The sequence below is a fragment of the Zingiber officinale genome, chromosome 3A, assembly GCF_018446385.1.
Source record: "Zingiber officinale cultivar Zhangliang chromosome 3A, Zo_v1.1, whole genome shotgun sequence".
In the NCBI taxonomy this organism is placed as follows: domain Eukaryota; kingdom Viridiplantae; phylum Streptophyta; class Magnoliopsida; order Zingiberales; family Zingiberaceae; genus Zingiber; species Zingiber officinale.
This window is the reverse complement of record NC_055990.1, coordinates 134,124,242-134,142,005: the sequence shown is the minus strand read 5'-3', so window position 1 is coordinate 134,142,005 and position 17,764 is coordinate 134,124,242. Positions and strand designations below refer to the sequence as shown.

The following is a 17,764-nucleotide window of genomic DNA, read 5'->3' as shown; positions in this document are numbered from 1 at the left end:
CTGCAGTAAGCTGTAGATTGCTGATTTGGCTGCAGTTTTGTGAAATCTGCAGAAATGAGATTTGAATTTGATAAGTTGCAAGTTCTGAATTTTATGCTTTGACGTGATTTTGAGTATCAGAATTCTCAAGCTCTCATTAAATGGAATACTTTAAAGCAAACAAATTAAATGCTGAAATCAGGAGTTGTATGTCTGATAGTGGATGAGCTGATGATGAGGAAGTTCTTAGTGTTTCATTTCACTGATAAGAGCAAATTTTGAAGACAACTTGGAATGATTATATTGAATTTAATTGCTGAAACTCAGATACAGAATCTGATGTCAGAAATGGTTAAAGCTGCAGAATTGAAAGAGAGCAGAAGCCAGGAAATGACAAGAATTAAGAAGCAGAAGGGAAATGTTTGAATTCTTATGAACTTTCTGGACAGAAACAAATATGAAGAGGGTTGTAAGCTGTTTTTCTAATCAGAAATGTACTAAAATCAGGCTCTTATTATTTCAGATATGGTGTTGCATTGAGCTGAAATTTTAGTCCACAGTTCTGGAATTTAAAACTGAAAACAAGAAAACAGTGGTTAAAGTGTATCAAGCTTTTGAATGGCATGAATTGTTGTGTTTTATTGTCCGAGACGGACAATGCTTTAAGTGTGGGGGAGGGAGCTATTTTCCATTAGCTAATGTGAGTTTGTTTTTGAGCTTTCAAGTGATGGAGTGGAAGTGAAAAATCCAGTGAAAACAGTGAAGAAGAAAAATTTGGAAATTGGCACATCCAAAGAGTGTATCAAAATAGTATCAAGATTCTTTGTTTGCCATCAAATTGAAGGGGAGGTTAGCTTGATATGTTGAATTGATAAAGACAAATGATATTCATCTCTTTTTACATCAAAATGGTCAACTTATCAAGTATATTCCTCCCATACTCTCATTCTCTCATTTTCTTCATTTAAGCCTTTTCCTTTGCCACTTCATTCACTTTCATTATTCTTTTTGGCTTCCATTTAAATTCTTGTTGATAAAATCCTTTTGATTCATGTATGCAATGTTTTATGGTGGTGGAGAATTAGAAAATAAGCAAGCTTATGGTAGTGAAATGTTGTGAGTGACATTGAGTGAACTCCACTTATATGCATTTTTTAGTGTAAGGGTTAGAGTAGGTGAATACTTTGTGAGAATGCAACTTGCTTAAGTTTTCAATTAGATTGAAACTACCATACCTACAGATTATTGTTTGGATTGTATTCATGATTGTTTGTAATCTTTTAAGATGATCTTAGTTAATTACCTTTTTACTATCTTCTAAGTATTGCTAGGGAATTTTGTGGAGATGATTTTAGGTTTTCTTGACTTGAACGGGACGTCCAAGGCTAAGTGTGGGGGACTTGATAACCATGATTTTGGCTATATTATTTTGAATCATAATGCATGTTTTTATTGGTTTATTCATAGTTTAATCTCACATTAGCATCATATCTCAATATTGCATTTGATTTTGGACCTAATTGCAAATTAGCTAATTTTCATGGTATTTGGTGCTAATATTTGATTCTTATTTTGTAGGCATCAAAAGGGGCATGGACCCGATCAGATCAGGCTACATTTGGGCTCAAATCAAGGGCTAATCAAGTCGATCAAGCCTCAGAGCATTATAGGCCGTTCATCCAAGATTGAGCAGATCTGAGCCATCCGTTGAAGATCCGGCTCATCCAACCTAATGAGGGATAGATCTGAGCCATAGATGAGGATCCAGAGGTTTTGATCCAGATCTGAAGACATCACAGCCGTTGATCAAGCCAGAAACGACCTGGATCGTCCGATCAAAACTGAGGAGGTTTAAAAGGCTTCGCGTGAGAAGCTACAGTTGGGCTCGATTCGCGATTTTGCTACAGTGCCTTCATCTTCTTCTTCGCCGCGATGCCGACGCTCCCATTCCTCGATCCAGATCCGTGAGTTAGATTTCTTCGACGACGACGATCATCAGCTGCCGGCGTTCATCTTCCGGTGATCAGAGAGTGTTTGAGAGAGGTTTCTCGGACGCGACTCAGGTTCTGCTTCACTGTCGCGAGTCCGATTGTGGAGGTCTCCCAATTGACGATCTTCGCATCCACCAGAGCTTAGAGGGAGGTCTCCTGAGAGCTACTGGACCTTTTCCGATATTCATTACGCAACAAAGCTGGGTCGATTTGGCCGATCGATCTGATTTGCGACTCAACAGAACTTGAGCTCTGTTTCTTCGGCCGATGAGGTTACCAGATGAATGTGAGTGTAAGGGAGGTTTCCAAGATGCTGTGATCATCACCTGGTAATAGCTGGAAGCTCAGAGATTGTTGTTGAATGCTTATAGGGGTTCCGAGAGCATTTCTGTTGGTTTTACAGCAGATTAGAGAAGTTTGCTACGGGATTTGAATTAAGGAATGTTTAGGGTTTTGTTTTCTTTATCCTTGTCTTTTAGATTTGTTTTGAACTTGCTCAGATCATCAGATCTGATTCATCTTCCTTATCATTGCTTCTTGTTTCAATTTATTGCAATTCCTTTCTGAATTTCTTGCTGCAAAACCCAATCCTGATGTTCTTACTTGCAATTCCGAATTCGTTGAACTTTTGCAATCTGAATGTTATTAAGCTAACCAATTAGTTTGTAATTTAGTTTTAGTTTGGAATTAGAGGTTTGAATTAATATAAGTTTTCTAGTTTCGGTAATTTAGTTAGCTAATCTTTATTTTCTGCATTCAATTTGTGAAACTGAGATGGAGCTTATTGTTGAATGATTAACTTGATATTCGGATTGTTTACCTCAGTTATATGTTGCTGATCATGTGTGAGATTGGATAATTCGTTAGTTGAAGAATTCGATTCATTGATACTAAATTGATCCTAATGTGTTGAGATGAAGTGGAAAATGTTTGGCTAAGAAACACATTTCTTTGAGTCATTTTAAATTGTTCTAGTGTACTTTTGGGGTTTAGTTGTATTCAAGTTAAATTAGATTTTTGATTGGAACCAATTCTAGAATACACACACATATAAGTTATCCTTGGAAAAATACGACTTGGGACTCCTTACTACACGCATTTTCTTTAGCTTAAATGGGTTCCAATCTTTATTAATTTGGAGCGCCTTGTGACATGCAAAAAGGCCAACACCATGCTTCCCCCTATTGATCTAACGGCTATCATGTGCCTTGCCATTTCAATTGTCTGACTCGAGCTCGAATCCCAATGCTCCCTAGGGGTTTTGGTTTAAAAACCCTAAAGGCCTCTAATAATTGTTCATTAGCGCTTCGTCTTCCTTCAACCTTTCCTCCTGTGCTTGTTTCTACTCGTTCGCTTTTCCTTCCGTGTAAGTTCTTCTTCTCTCTCATCTTTTGCTCCTTCACTTGTTGATTCGATAATGGCCGAAGAGATGGTAATACCATGGTTCACATATTTTTGCTTAGATTTTGATAGGAGTGGCCTCAGGTTTGTATAATCTAGTTTGCGGCTTTTCGAAGCATATCAGCTTCACCTTCCAGGACCCGATGAGCATCCGTATCCTCATCCCACTAGCTTTGTGACATTCTTCAAAGACCAGCTTCTTGACAGTCTCTGATTTCCTATCCCTTCCTTCTTCTCCTTCTTGAGTCAGTATTTTGGTATCCCCTTGTCCCGCTTTTCTCCTAATGCCTTCCGTGCTATGTGTGGAATGGTAATCTTGTGTTGCCTGTATGAGATCCCTTTGGCTCCTCAACTCTTTCACCATTTCTATTCCCTTAAGCGCTCGGAGTCGGGCGTGTTCATGGTGCAATCCAGGACCGGATATAGATTTTTCGAGGGCATGCCTTCTTCTAATAAAGGCTGGAAGTCCCACTTTTTCTATGTCCAATTGCCCGAGTCCTTGACCTAGCCTGTTAAATGGTGCCTCAATCTTCCTTCTCCCTTTGAGTTGCGAGACCATCAGCACAAGCCTACTTGTTTGACTACCTCTGAAAAACTAGATGCAGTGCAACTGCGACTCTCTTCTCTACTATGGGTGAGTGTGTTGTATACTTTCGGGCTAAGCCCCATCCAGACGTCTCTTAGCGCACCTTTTAGTAAGATTACTTGACTCTCCTTACATATCTCCACTAACTGAGGTATTTTCTTTTGCCTGCAGAAGTCAACATGTTCTGAGCCTTCACCCTAGACTCTTCCACGAGGCCCAGCACAATCCTACGAAAGTGAGGTAGAGAGATCATGGCAGGCCAGGAGGTTCTCTAGGCCAACACCTCAGCAGGGGCCTCTTCTCAACAGTCGGGGGATCCTGAGGCCCCTGAAGCTGAATCACTCCCCAACGAGGTAGCTGCTGATGAGAGGGCTCCCTCTCTAGCTCCCGAGTAGTGCTTACACCTTCAACACAAAAGATGAAGTGTTACTCCATTAGTCCAATCTTCACCCCAAAGGCTGCCTATGTCACGGGCATCCTCCAAGGCCAAAACTCCTGCCCGGGTGAGCCCTCCAGCTCCATTGGAGGCTGCAGCCTCTCCTGTTCCTATCCTCGTCTAGGAGCAGACAACCACCCGAGCGGAAGGCCAACCCGGGACTGCTACGTCCTCTGCTCCTCTATCCTCGAGCCAGCAACCGCTTTTGGCTCCTACTTCCTCTTCTCGCCCCAAGGAGCGCCTCAAGGGATGATATGTCTTCACTTCTTCATTCCAACTACCATCCCTTCAAGTGTTGGGTCTCATTCCTTCTGCCAGCACCTCTCCCAACTGTGGTCAAGTGCAACTTCATGGTGCCCTGGCTGGTTCATCGAAAAATACTGCCAACTAGATTTTGGAATGCCCCCAACTGGATTTGGCAAACCAATTCTCCCAATGACTAGTGTCAGTATGTCTATCTGCTTCCTTTTCATATCCTTGAAATACTGCTAATCTTACCCGCACTCTTGATAGAGCTGTGTCATGAGGCTGAGCCTCTCCCAGTACGTGTCTGGTCTTCACCGGAAGAATGAGTCCTTGAGGGCTTGCATTCAAGGGATGACGTCTCCTACGACCGCTGGTTATGCTTTTAACCTAACGACCTCTGAGAGCCTTCTCCAATCTCACCTGTAGATAGTGGAAGAGCAAACTTGAACTGCCAAGAACATGGCTCACGCAAAATCAGAGAAGGTACAGTCCTTGAAGACCGCCCTGAAGACCAGCGAATCCAAGCTTAAGTCTAAGGGACTGAGGCGCATCCAGATCTTGGCTGACTTGGATGTGTAGGAGACAGAGGTTAGCAACCTCTCCTTCCAATTGCAGGATCTCCAAAAGGCACATGCCTCCCTGCAAACAGACCTAGCGGCTAAAACGGCTGATCTTTCTACCAACACTGATCGGGAGGTTGCACCAAGAGTGGGCTAAGGCACGGGATGATGCAGACAAAGCTGGGGAAGAGCTGAACGATTATCAAGCGGGTGAGAGCTCACATCTAGCAGCTCACAAGACCTCCTTCCTAGCCTCCAAAGAGTTTGGATCGAAGATAGGCAACCTCATCGACTAAATGCTTTGATATGGTGGCGCAGGGGCCTTGCTGCAGCTGCAAGAGAAAGTCTTGCTCTGGTGGACTCCCCCTGAAAACTTCTTGGACCAAACCCGTCTCCTGAATGAACTTCCTGACGAAGCCTTCCCCACGTTTGAGTAGTGCATGCCTCCTTGTAACTCTCTTCCAAATTGAATGATGATGTAAGATTTCACACCTTTCTGTAATTTTGAACTTAAAAGTTCTTGAAGATGTGTGAATGGGCAGGGTACCAATGTGTAGTGTGGTGTCTACATGTTCATTGGGCTCATTCAAGACCATTAGACATTTCATCTAGTATCCCCTTCATGAATGCTTGGTTTGCTTAATACCTGGGCAGGCATCAATAAGAGTCATCTGACCTGATCAGGTGTCAATCCTGACTGACTGCTCCATCCCCCTGAATGGTTTACGTGGTCTGGTCGAACTATTCGATTGGTTGCGAGCCAAAGTAACTCTAAGGCCCCCTTACTGGTACGAGTGGGAATTACTATAGCATCGCCTATCTCCGATGCCACGGAGGCTCCCCACTCCTTTTTACCACGTGCCCCTCGACCTAGCTTTTTTCTGACAAGGCCTTTTTGCACGATTTTCTAAGGTGATCCAATGGCCAGCGTTGCTTCCATGCCTATGGTTGACTGATGTGCATAAATATTATGATCGTTTATGTATGTTTTAACACATATTCACTTACTTTATGCATATGGTGGCGCAGGGGCCTTGCTGCATCTGCAAGAGAAAGTCTTGCTCTGGTGGACTCCCCCTGAAAACTTCTTGGACCAAACCCGTCTCCTGAATGAACTTCCTGACGAAGCCTTCCCCACGTTTGAGTAGTGCATGCCTCCTTGTAACTCTCTTCCAAATTGAATGATGATGTAAGATTTCACACCTTTCTGTAATTTTGAACTTAAAAGTTCTTGAAGATGTGTGAATGGGCAGGGTACCAATGTGTAGTGTGGTGTCTACATGTTCATTGGGCTCATTCAAGACCATTAGACATTTCATCTAGTATCCCCTTCATGAATGCTTGGTTTGCTTAATACCTGGGCAGGCATCAATAAGAGTCATCTGACCTGATCAGGTGTCAATCCTGACTGACTGCTCCATCCCCCTGAATGGTTTACGTGGTCTGGTCGAACTATTCGATTGGTTGCGAGCCAAAGTAACTCTAAGGCCCCCTTACTGGTACGAGTGGGAATTACTATAGCATCGCCTATCTCCGATGCCACGGAGGCTCCCCACTCCTTTTTACCACGTGCCCCTCGACCTAGCTTTTTTCTGACAAGGCCTTTTTGAACGATTTTCTAAGGTGATCCAATGGCCAGCGTTGCTTCCATGCCTATGGTTGACTGATGTGCATAAATATTATGATCGTTTATGTATGTTTTAACACACATTCACTTACTTTATGCATATGGTGGCGCAGGGGCCTTGCTGCAGCTGCAAGAGAAAGTCTTGCTCTGGTGGACTCCCCCTGAAAACTTCTTGGACCAAACCCGTCTCCTGAATGAACTTCCTGACGAAGCCTTCCCCACGTTTGAGTAGTGCATGCCTCCTTGTAACTCTCTTCCAAATTGAATGATGATGTAAGATTTCACACCTTTCTGTAATTTTGAACTTAAAAGTTCTTGAAGATGTGTGAATGGGCAGGGTACCAATGTGTAGTGTGGTGTCTACATGTTCATTGGGCTCATTCAGGACCATTAGACATTTCATCTAGTATCCCCTTCATGAATGCTTGGTCTGCTTAATACCTGGGCAGGCATCAATAAGAGTCATCTGACCTGATCAGGTGTCAATCCTGACTGACTGCTCCATCCCCCTGAATGGTTTACGTGGTCTAGTCTAACTATTCGATTGGTTGCGAGCCAAAGTAACTCTAGGGCCCCCTTACTGGTACGAGTGGGAATTACTATAGCATCGCCTATCTCCGATGCCACGGAGGCTCCCCACTCCTTTTTACCACGTGCCCCTCGACCTAGCTTTTTTCTGACAAGGCCTTTTTGCACGATTTTCTAAGGTGATCCAATGGCCAGCGTTGCTTCCATGCCTATGGTTGACTGATGTGCATAAATATTATAATCGTTTATGCATGTTTTAACACACATTCACTTACTTTATGCATATATATTCTTTGCATGATCGTCTCTCTTACCATATACTCATCATAAATACTCTTTTGTTGGGAGATCTGCTCTTTGTTTGGTTTTATGTTGATAGGGACAACTTTTGGAGCAAAAATAGTGATTGTCGACGCACCAGAACGAGGCAAAGAACACGCCCATGCAACCTCGCACGACCGTGTGGCCAAACAGAGGAAGAACAGTGCACAGCCGTGCAAGTCTTGCACGGTTGTGCGACCAAATGGAGATGGATCCACTTACGACCGTGCAAATCTGCACGGCCATGCCCCCCACGACTAGTAGCCAAGCCATGCACGGTCATGCCCTAGCAGCACTGTGCCAGATCCACATGGTCGTGCCAATTAGCACGATCGTGCAGCGCAGCCAGAGGCAAAAGAAGGTACAGTCGTGCCACATCTGCACGGTCGTGCCACGGCGTCGTGCCCTAGACTATAAAAAGGGTTCTAACCCTTCTCCTCGGGAGGGGGAGTGAGCCGTTAAAGGGAGAATTGTCTTGGTACTGTTCCACGCCGTCCAGGACCTCCGTTCAGCGATTCTTTATCACCACATCAACTCCAGAAGCAAAGTATTGGATCCGAAGATCACTCATCGTCGTTGGATAAGCATCCTTTCTCTTTCTCTCTTCTTGTTTGAGGATTGTATGCTTAATTACATTATGTCTTTGGGGTTTTCTCCGGCGTCTATAGAGTAGATTCCTTGTTCTAGGATTAGGGAGTAGTTGTGGATTGATTTTGATGTAAGACTCATATTTATGCCGCTATTCATTGGATGATTTCGCTTGCTTTGTTTCAACTACTATGCATGAGACTTGTTGCTAGATTTCCATATCGTATTAATTGATTGTGTAGGGATTGCTAACCTCATAGAGAGAGTATCTTAGATCGTATACCCGAGGGGCCCTAGTGGCAGGGGTAACCCGTTCACGGACATCTTGGGCATTTCCACAAAAGGAGAGGCAACTTCTCCGCAAAGAAGTAAGAGACCAAACCAAGCCCTTATTTCTATCCTTAATGACACCAATTAGAGTTGCGTTCTTGCGATCTACCGAGACGCTCTAGTGACAAGGGTTAACCATAATAGGATTTCACAGGGATCTTCTCTATTTAGTGCTTAAGGATAGTTGCTTTAGCTTCCGGCGAATGCATGTCGATAGACAATGAGTAAAGGATAGAATGTAATACATCAATACCACCACAATGAAACGAACTCCTAGAACTCTTCATAAAATAAGTTAATTACTTTCTCTTTACTAGTTCTCGTTTCTGCTTCCCAATCTCTTTTCTTTAGATAACTTACAACCATTGATAGTTTAGCTAATCCTAAGTGAACCATTGCTAGTGCTTATAACCAATCCTCGTGGGATCGATAATCTTTATTACTGACGATGAATCCGTGCACTTACGGAATCGTAACAAGTTTTTGGCACCGTTGCCGGGGGCTGCGTCTATAACATTAGCGAAAATCATATTGGATTAGACTAGACTTTTTTTTTTCTTTATCTCTCCTTTTTCTAATATTATGCATTTCAGAGATAAATAATTTTATTTTTGTTTTTCTTTATTTTTTGCATTTTTATTAAAATGCTAAAAAATAATAATAATATAATAATAATAATATTTTAACTCTTTGCTTTATTTTATTTCATTTCATTTTATTTTATTTTGCTTAATTTTACACTCGAAATATTCCATATCTTGTTTTTGCATGTGAAGAGCTAATCTTTCATGACAACTTCTACCGTTTGATCTAGAGGTCGATAAGACTTTCCTGAGAAAAAGAAACTTACAAAAAGCATTTCAAGCCGAACAAGAATCTTCAGAAATGGTTGATAACTGTTGAAAGATTACGCAGCACCTTATGCACGAGGGGTTCGGTCTAGCATCACTCGACCGCCAATCGAAGCTAACAATTTTAAAATCAAGCCTGTCGTAATCCACATGGTTCAGCAGAATCAATTTGGAGGAGGAATGCACGATGATCCAAACCATCACTTAGAGCTTTTCTACGAGATTTGCGGTACTATGAAAGTGAACGGGGTTTGTTCAGAATTAGTAAGGTTACTTCCTTTTGGATTTTCCCTGAAAGATAAAGCCAAGGAGTGGCTAAATTCTCTTCCAGCAAACAACATAACGTCTTGGGAGTAGTGTGAGAAGAAATTTCTGGACAAATTCTACCAACCAAGCAAAACTTCCCACATGAGGAATTTGATCGCAAGCTTCAAACAGATAGAATCAGAATCATTATTTGAAGCCTGGGATAGATTCAAAAGTATGCTGAGACAGTGCTCCCATCATGGCCTTGAGAAATGGTTGATTCTACACACATTCTACAATGAAATCAACTATCACATGAAGGTATCTCTCGATTCTGCAGCAGGAGGAGCATTAATGAGCAAGAGCCTTGATGAAGCTGAAGAGATCATAGAGAATGTGACACAGCACCACCATCAGTGGGCAACCGAAAGATCTGGTGGTTCTTTCTCAGGGAATCCAATAAAGGCGTCAGAAAAATTCGACGTAGATGCAGTCACACTCATGTCTGCAAAGCTGGATGCTCTGACCAAGAAGCTTAAGGCCATGGGAAACAACATGGCTAATGCAATAGTATGTGTTTGCAAAACTTACGGAAGTATGGATCACACTCAAGATACTTGCCCCCTAGGGCCAATACAAGCACAGATAAACCAACTTGAGCAATGTGATGCGATAGTTAGTTACAACCAAAAGCAAAACAATCTGTACTCCAACACATACAACCCTGGATGGAGGAACCACCCAAATTTTTTATATCGAAATAATCAGGACCAAGGACCAGCAAAACAAAGATATCAACCTGGGCAACAGAGCTACTCATCTGGACAACAAACTTATCAACAACAACAACCTCCAGATCAAACAATTGACTCAAAGACTGAAAAATTTCTAAAAAGATCAAAAGATGCAAGACAGTCAGATAGCCCAGATAGCCCAGTCCTTTTCAAGAGCACAGGGAACATTTCCAGGAAAACCCGATATAAATCCGGTGGAACACTGCACCGCATCGAGCTGAGGAGTGGACGAACTTTGGGAGACCTCTAAATCACTACTCAGAAAGGACTTGACTCAGAGGAAGAGCCCTCTCCCCTAATGCCCAATCAGATCCAGAACAGGGATAGAGAGGAGATCACCAAGAAAGTTGAAGGAACTCTTCAAATTCCCCCCATAAAGTCAGACAATTCCTTTCCCTCAGAAACTGATAACATCCCAAAAGGATGAAGAGTTCAACCGATTCCTGAAGAAGATTAAGGAAATTTGCGTAGAAGTACCACTGATAGATGCATTGCACCAAATGCCGAAGTTCGCAAAATTTTAAAGGGTATTTTATCTAACAGGAGGCAGAAGGGCGACTTCGAGACCATAGCATTAACAAAAAATTACAGCGCTCTACTTATGGTAAATATTCCACCGAAATTTCAGGATTCAGGAAGTTTTTCCATACCTTGTAAATTGGTTCTGAACTCATACAGAAAGCTTTCTATGACTTGGGAGCCAGCGTTAGCCTACTTCCGTACACGTTATGTAAGAAGCTAGGACTCCAGAACATTAAACTGACTACTATGACGTTGCAATTAGCTGACCATTCATATAGATACCCAATGGGAATAGTGCAAGATGTGCCAGTAGAAGTAGGTGGATGCATCATTCCCACAGATTTCATTATCCTGGATATGGAGGAGGATCCCAAGATACCAATAATCCTTGGGAGACCATTCCTTACCATCGCTGGAGCCCTCATTGATGTGAAAAGTCACAAGTTATCCTTGGAGATCAGCAAAGAAAGGTTAGAATTTGATTTATCTTATTATTCTAACTGCGTCCCCTCTTCTCAAGGAAATTCTAGCAAGATAAACATACACAAAGCTGAGGAAAGCAATTTCCAAGAGAGGTCTCCTCCAGCGAGCAATAAGAAGTATATTTGTCCCGGCGAGTGAAACTAAAGGTGCAGACTGGAGCATTAACCCTAGGAGGAGAGCCGCGCTTCCATGAGTTTAGTCCACACTAATTGAAATGGGGTCGAGCTAAAGACTTAAAACAAGCGCTTCTTGGGAGGCAACCCAAGGGTTTTTCATAGTTCATTATTCCGTTTATCATTTTATTTCTCTAGTAAGTTTAGTCGAGTACTTTATTGTTTCTTCATTTTTGGGTATTCACTTTCAGGATGTGCATAGCCTCCACGAGCTGGTTGTGAGCATTTCATGGGCATGGAGGCGTTAGAGGAGTCAAAACGGCGAAAGGCGAGTCACCGTGCGCTTAAGGGAGTCAGCCATGTGACCCCACATGACAGTGCGAAGCCAACAGGGGGGCAAAGGTCATTGGCCGTGCAACCTTGCACGACCGTGTGGCCTGTGTAGAGAAAAGAAGGGCACAGGTCATGCCAATTGGCACAGTCATGCAAGACTACCAGTGAAGAAGGAGGCACGGGTCGTGCCAATTGGCACGACCGTGCAATCAAGGCAGAGAGGAAGAAGGCACGGGTCGTGCCAACCGGCACGGGCCGTGCCAACCGGCACGGGCCGTGCCAACCGGCACGGCCATGTGATTTTGGCTGAGGGGAGAAGAGATGGGGTCGTGTCAATTGGCACGACCGTGCAGAAACCCTACTTACCCAGCCATGTCTATAAGACACGGTCGTGCCCCTACCTGTGTGCCACCCACCCCTCTAAAAAAGTCCTAATTCCCATCTCCTTCTCTCCCAAAAGTTTTCTCCTCCCCACTACACCTTATCAAACCCCAATCCCTACCTCTAAAGTTCATCTTTACTTAGATCTACATCTAGATCTAACACTTCTTTAGGCCATAAATCCGGAAAGAGAGAAGCAACTCCCCTATTTTTCTTCCTTCTCCTCCTCTTCCATCCTCAAGATCCATCTCCACCTACAAGAAATTCCTCAAAGTTCACCTTGCACATCATGTCGCATATCTTGAAGAGACTTCGTCGAGGAAGCGGTGGATCTGGCGAAGGAGATGCGCCTGGAGGCGACAAAGGCAAGGGGAAGACTTTTTCTTCAAAAGGCAAAGGAAAAAGGGTAGCACGCGATAAAGGTAATAAAAACGAGTTTAATATTATTTTTAGAAATCATGAACATAAAGTTAGATATGATATCCTTGTCGCTAGAAGAATTATATGCACTAGATATATGGATCCCACTACTTTGGATATGCTAGGAATTAGGGATGATGTAGATTGGATAATTAGTTCCTTTGATTGGAAGGATATCCTTAGTTCCTTACGAACCCTCTAGAGCTAAGGCATCCCGCATGCAAAACTCGGCCTTTAGATACCTTCACCGAGTGATGAGCAAAATGATTTTTGGTCGAGGAGAGAGTGATGGGGCGGTTAGAAAGGTAGAGCATTATTCTCTTTGGGCGATGTTGAATAAAGTGGATTTTGATTCCGGATTTCATTTCTTACAAAATTTGTTGAGGGCAGCTAAAGCATCTTCGGGGATGATAGTGTTTGGTGGATTGATCACCTAAATAGCATTCAATCTGGGTTGTGAGCTTGATGGGTTAGAGGTCATTCATGGTAATGACAAGATCAACATCGATTCTTGTCTTGCAATGAAGATGATTTGTCGGGATGAGAATGAGTTCGCCTTCCCTAGGAACAATGATTTTCCATTACCCCTTCCTTGCCCCGAGCGTACTTCAGTTCGCAACCCCACGAAATGAGTGATTACTGACTTAAACCCTGAGACTGTTCCCTCCCTTATAGAAGATACCGAGTACCACCAAGAGCCCTCATCATTAGGATTCCCGCAACCTTTCAGATATCCGGAACCTCCTAGGCACTCTTTTGCCTATGGTACGGGACCTTCTAGATTTGATTTTTCTGACTTCCTCCCTCCATGAGAAGTAAAATACCCAACAACAATTTTTGGAAGGTCATTTCAAGTTATCTGATGACCAGTTTAGGGAGGTACAAGATTATTTTCAGTTTACTAGGGATTTCCATAGACAAGTGTCAGGATTCATTCAGGACTATGAGGTTGACCAAGAAAGAATGAAGAATTTTATGGATGATATGGATATTATTAGACAACAAGTAGATGTCCTTTATCGATATCATCAACACATTGGCCATCTTCCTGGTATGCCTAGATTTCCCTCCAGCACACAACGGGGATCCCCTTATCCCCCACCCCCGCCACCGTATTGATTTCATTGGGACGATGAAAAGTCTAAGTATGGGGGAGTGTTGTGTCTGCACAACCTGAGTTGAGTCGAGTTTTTCTTTTCTTTCTGCATATTTTATTAGTCTGCTTTGTTTATTTAGTTTGCTTTGTTTACTCGCATTTTATTAGTTTCATATTTCTACTTGTATCTCATTTGCACTTTCCTTTCCTACTTGTAATTTTTCATCGTTTTTGTTTCTTTTTGAAAAAAATATTAAAAAAAATAGTTTTGAGACATATTTGAGAACATTAAACCTTCTACTTTTTCTGCTAACTTGTCCAATAGCAAAATGACTAGCATTTTCTTAGTTCATGTGTTGTCAAGATAGTGTTAGTATGTTTGGTGTATCTCCTTTCTCTATCTTTAGTAGCATGAAATAAGCTAAGTATTGTACGGAGTTTGGTATAAATCTTGGTCTAACTTTAAGGATCTTATTTTCACTACACTTAAGTACTTAAGCTTGAATAGTAGAAATATTTTTTTGAAATAGTTATGATTCATCCAAATTATTTAGTACTTTTATTCCCATGGCGATTTCTTATTTACATTTTGGTTACTGGATGACCTCGGATCATAGAAGCTCATTTGGAAAAATCTAAATCCCGACATATGCATCTCGTATTTGTGATTAGTGCTACACCTCTATAACACTAAAAAAAAGTGTTGAATAAGGGATAAAAAATAGTTGTCGTGAGTGGAAACTAACAATTTATCCCTTTGAGACCGAGTTAGGTTACTGGGGAAATAAATGTTATGTTTCTCTTGATTCCGAGTGGTATCCTTCGAGACCTTGTGTAATTTAAGGAAAACGAACCAAGTGTGTGGCAGGTAAGTGCCTATCACCGTGAACATTAGAAACTCAATTGTATGACGACTTAACTAAGACAGAGAATTGAAACTTGCAGAGTTTGAGTTACTTATTGCACCGAGCACAAAGAACTTATGCTTAGGCCATACTTAGGTTACTCCACAATCGTGCTTATCAATGAAACTAGTTGATAGAGTTAGGCGAATGCACTAGGGATTATAAAACACTGCAGAAACTCATGAACATAGTTTGCAGCGTTTTGCTTTAGGACAAGCAAAGGTTCAAGTCTAGGGGTGTGATGTGCATAAATATTATGATCGTGTATGCATGTTTTAACGCGCATTCACTTACTTTATGCGTATATATTCTTTGCATGATCATCTCTCTTACCATATACTCATCATAAATACTCTTTTGTTTGGAGATCTGCTCTTTGTTTAGTTTTATGTTGACAGGGACAACTTTCAGAGCAAAAACAGTGATTGTCGACGCACCGGAATGAGGCAGAGAACACAGCCATGCAACCTCACATGACCATGTGGTCAAACAGAGGAAGAACAATGCACAACCATACAACTCTTGCACGGTCGTGGGGTCAAATAGAGATGGATCCGTGCACGACCGTGCAAATCTGCACGGTCGTGCCCCCCACGACCAGCAGCCAAGCCATGCACGGTCGTGCAATCCTGCACGGCTGTGTCCTAGGAGCAGTGCTCTAGATCCACACGGTCGTGTAATCCTGCACGGCCATGTCCCAGGAGCAGTGCCCTAGATCCACACGGTCGTGCCAATTGACACGGTCATACAGCGAAGCCAGAGGCAAAAGAAGGCACAGCCATGCCACATTTGCACGACCATGCCGTGGCGCCATGCCCTAGCCTATAAAAAGGGTTCTAACCCTTCTCCTCGTGAAGGGAGCGAGCCGTTAAAGGGAGAATTGCCTTGGTACCATTCCACGCCATCCAGGACCTCCGTCCAACGATCCTTCATCACCACATCAACTCTAGAAGAAAAAGGATTGGATCCGAAGATCACTCGTCGTCATTGGATAAACATCCTTTCTCTTTCTCTCTTCTTGTTTGAGGATTATATGCTTAATTACATTATGGCTTCGGGTTTTTCTCCGGCGTCTATGGAGTAGATTCCTTGTTCTAGGATTAGGGAGTAGTTATGGATTGGTTTTGATGTAAGACTCATATTTATGCCTTTATTCATTGGATGATTTCGCTTGCTTTGTTTCAACTACTATGCATGAGACTTGTTGCTAGATTTCCATATCATATTAATTGATTGTGTAGGGATTGCTAACCTCGTAGAGAGAGTATCTTAGATCGTATACCCGAGGGGCCCTAGTGGCAGGGGTAATCCATTCATGGACATCTTGGTTATTTCCTCAAAAGGAGAGGCAACTTCTCCACAAGGAAGTAAGAGACCAAACCAAGCCCTTATTTCTATCCTTAATGACACCAATTAGAGTTGCGTTCTTGCGATCTACCAAGGCGCTCTAGTGACAAGGGTTAACCATAATAGGATTTCACAGGGATCTTCTCTATTTAGTGCTTAAGGATAGTTGCTTTAGCTTCCAGCGAATGCATGTTGATAGACAATGAGTAAAGGATATAATGTAATACATCAATACCACCACAGTGAAACCGAACTCCTAGAACTCTTCATAAAATAAGTTAATTACTTTCTCTTTACTAGTTCTCATTTCTGCTTCCCAATCTCTTTTCTAACTTACAACCATCGATAGTTTACTTAATTCTAAGTGAACCATTGCTAGTGCTTATAACCAATCCTTGTGGGATCGATAATCTTTATTACTGATGATGAATCCGTGCACTTACGGAATCGTAACAAGTGTCATCTGACTTGATCAGGTGTCAATCTTGATTGGCCGCTCCATCCCCCTGAATGGGTTACGTGGTCTGGTCTAACTATTCGATTGGTTGAGAGCCAAAGTAACTCTAGGGTCCCCTTACTGGTACGAGTGGGAATTACTATAGCATCGTCTATCTCCGATGCCACAGAGGCTCCCCACTCCTTTTTTCCACGTGCCCCTCGACTTAGTTTTTTTTTTTGACAAGGCCTTTTTGCACAATTTTCTAAGGTGATCCAACGATCAGCGTTGCTTCCATGCCTATGGTTGACGCTAGCTACCTCGTTTACGAATTATGTGATTGGCGTTGATGTTGAGGTATTCTTCCAAGCATCTCCCCTGACCACTATAAATAGTCTGCTTCTTTCATTTAAACTTCTCGCTAATAGCTGAAGTCATTTTCCCTTCTCTTCCTCTTTCTGTGCTTTTTCTGGTCTTCTGTTTGCAGCCTTGACCTTCCCATGGATTCTCCCATACCTAGGTATGCTCCTAGAGTCTCTAACTTCAGCAGTGTAGATCTAGACGATCTCCGTTTCATGTATGAAGTATCCACAGTCATGCACATTATCATACCCTCCGAGGTCCATCAACTCTTCTGACCACCTTAGGGCTATGTGACTTTTTTCAAAGAACAGGTTATGGTCGGTCTTTATTTTCCTATTCACCACTTATTTTCCAATGTGAGTCACTACTTTCATATTTCACTTTGTCAACTCATCCCCAACTCCATTCGGATCTTGTGCGGGTTTGTTCTCATCCGTGACTTGTGCGATATTCATTGGACTCCTCGCCTATTTCACTACTTCTTCACTCCCCGTCATCATAGTGAGGGTATTTTCCACTTCCAAGCTCATACCCAAATCAGCCTTTTTACACCCTTACTTCCTTCGAGAACAAAGTGGAAAGATAAATATTTCTTCCTTCGCTTTTCCTCTGTTGTGAAGTGGCCTACTGAGTGGCGCTTCTCTATCCTTTTGGTGCCTCCTCTGGGAAACTATCGCTCATACCCTATTTTTGTGGAGGCATCGTCGCAACTAGAGGGCTCATGCTTCGATCTGAGCGTCTTGTTAACGGAGGATGTGCTGTAATTATTTAGGCTGAGTCTCATTCCTTCAAAGTTACCACACTCCCTTGGTAAGCATTATCTTTACCTTAACTTTCTTTTGCCTTTCGTGCTAACCCTCATTTTGCTACAGTCGACGCTC

At 42.6% G+C, this 17,764-nt stretch overlaps 1 non-coding gene across 1 annotated transcript; it reads right to left on the bottom strand.

The window, feature by feature from the left end:
- Positions 1–9,850: 9,850 nt before the first annotated feature.
- LOC122054504 lies at positions 9,851–9,956 on the bottom strand. Its single transcript, XR_006132803.1, has one exon. It is a non-coding gene; the product is annotated as a small nucleolar RNA R71 (small nucleolar RNA).
- Between the last annotated feature and the right edge of the window lie 7,808 nt (positions 9,957–17,764).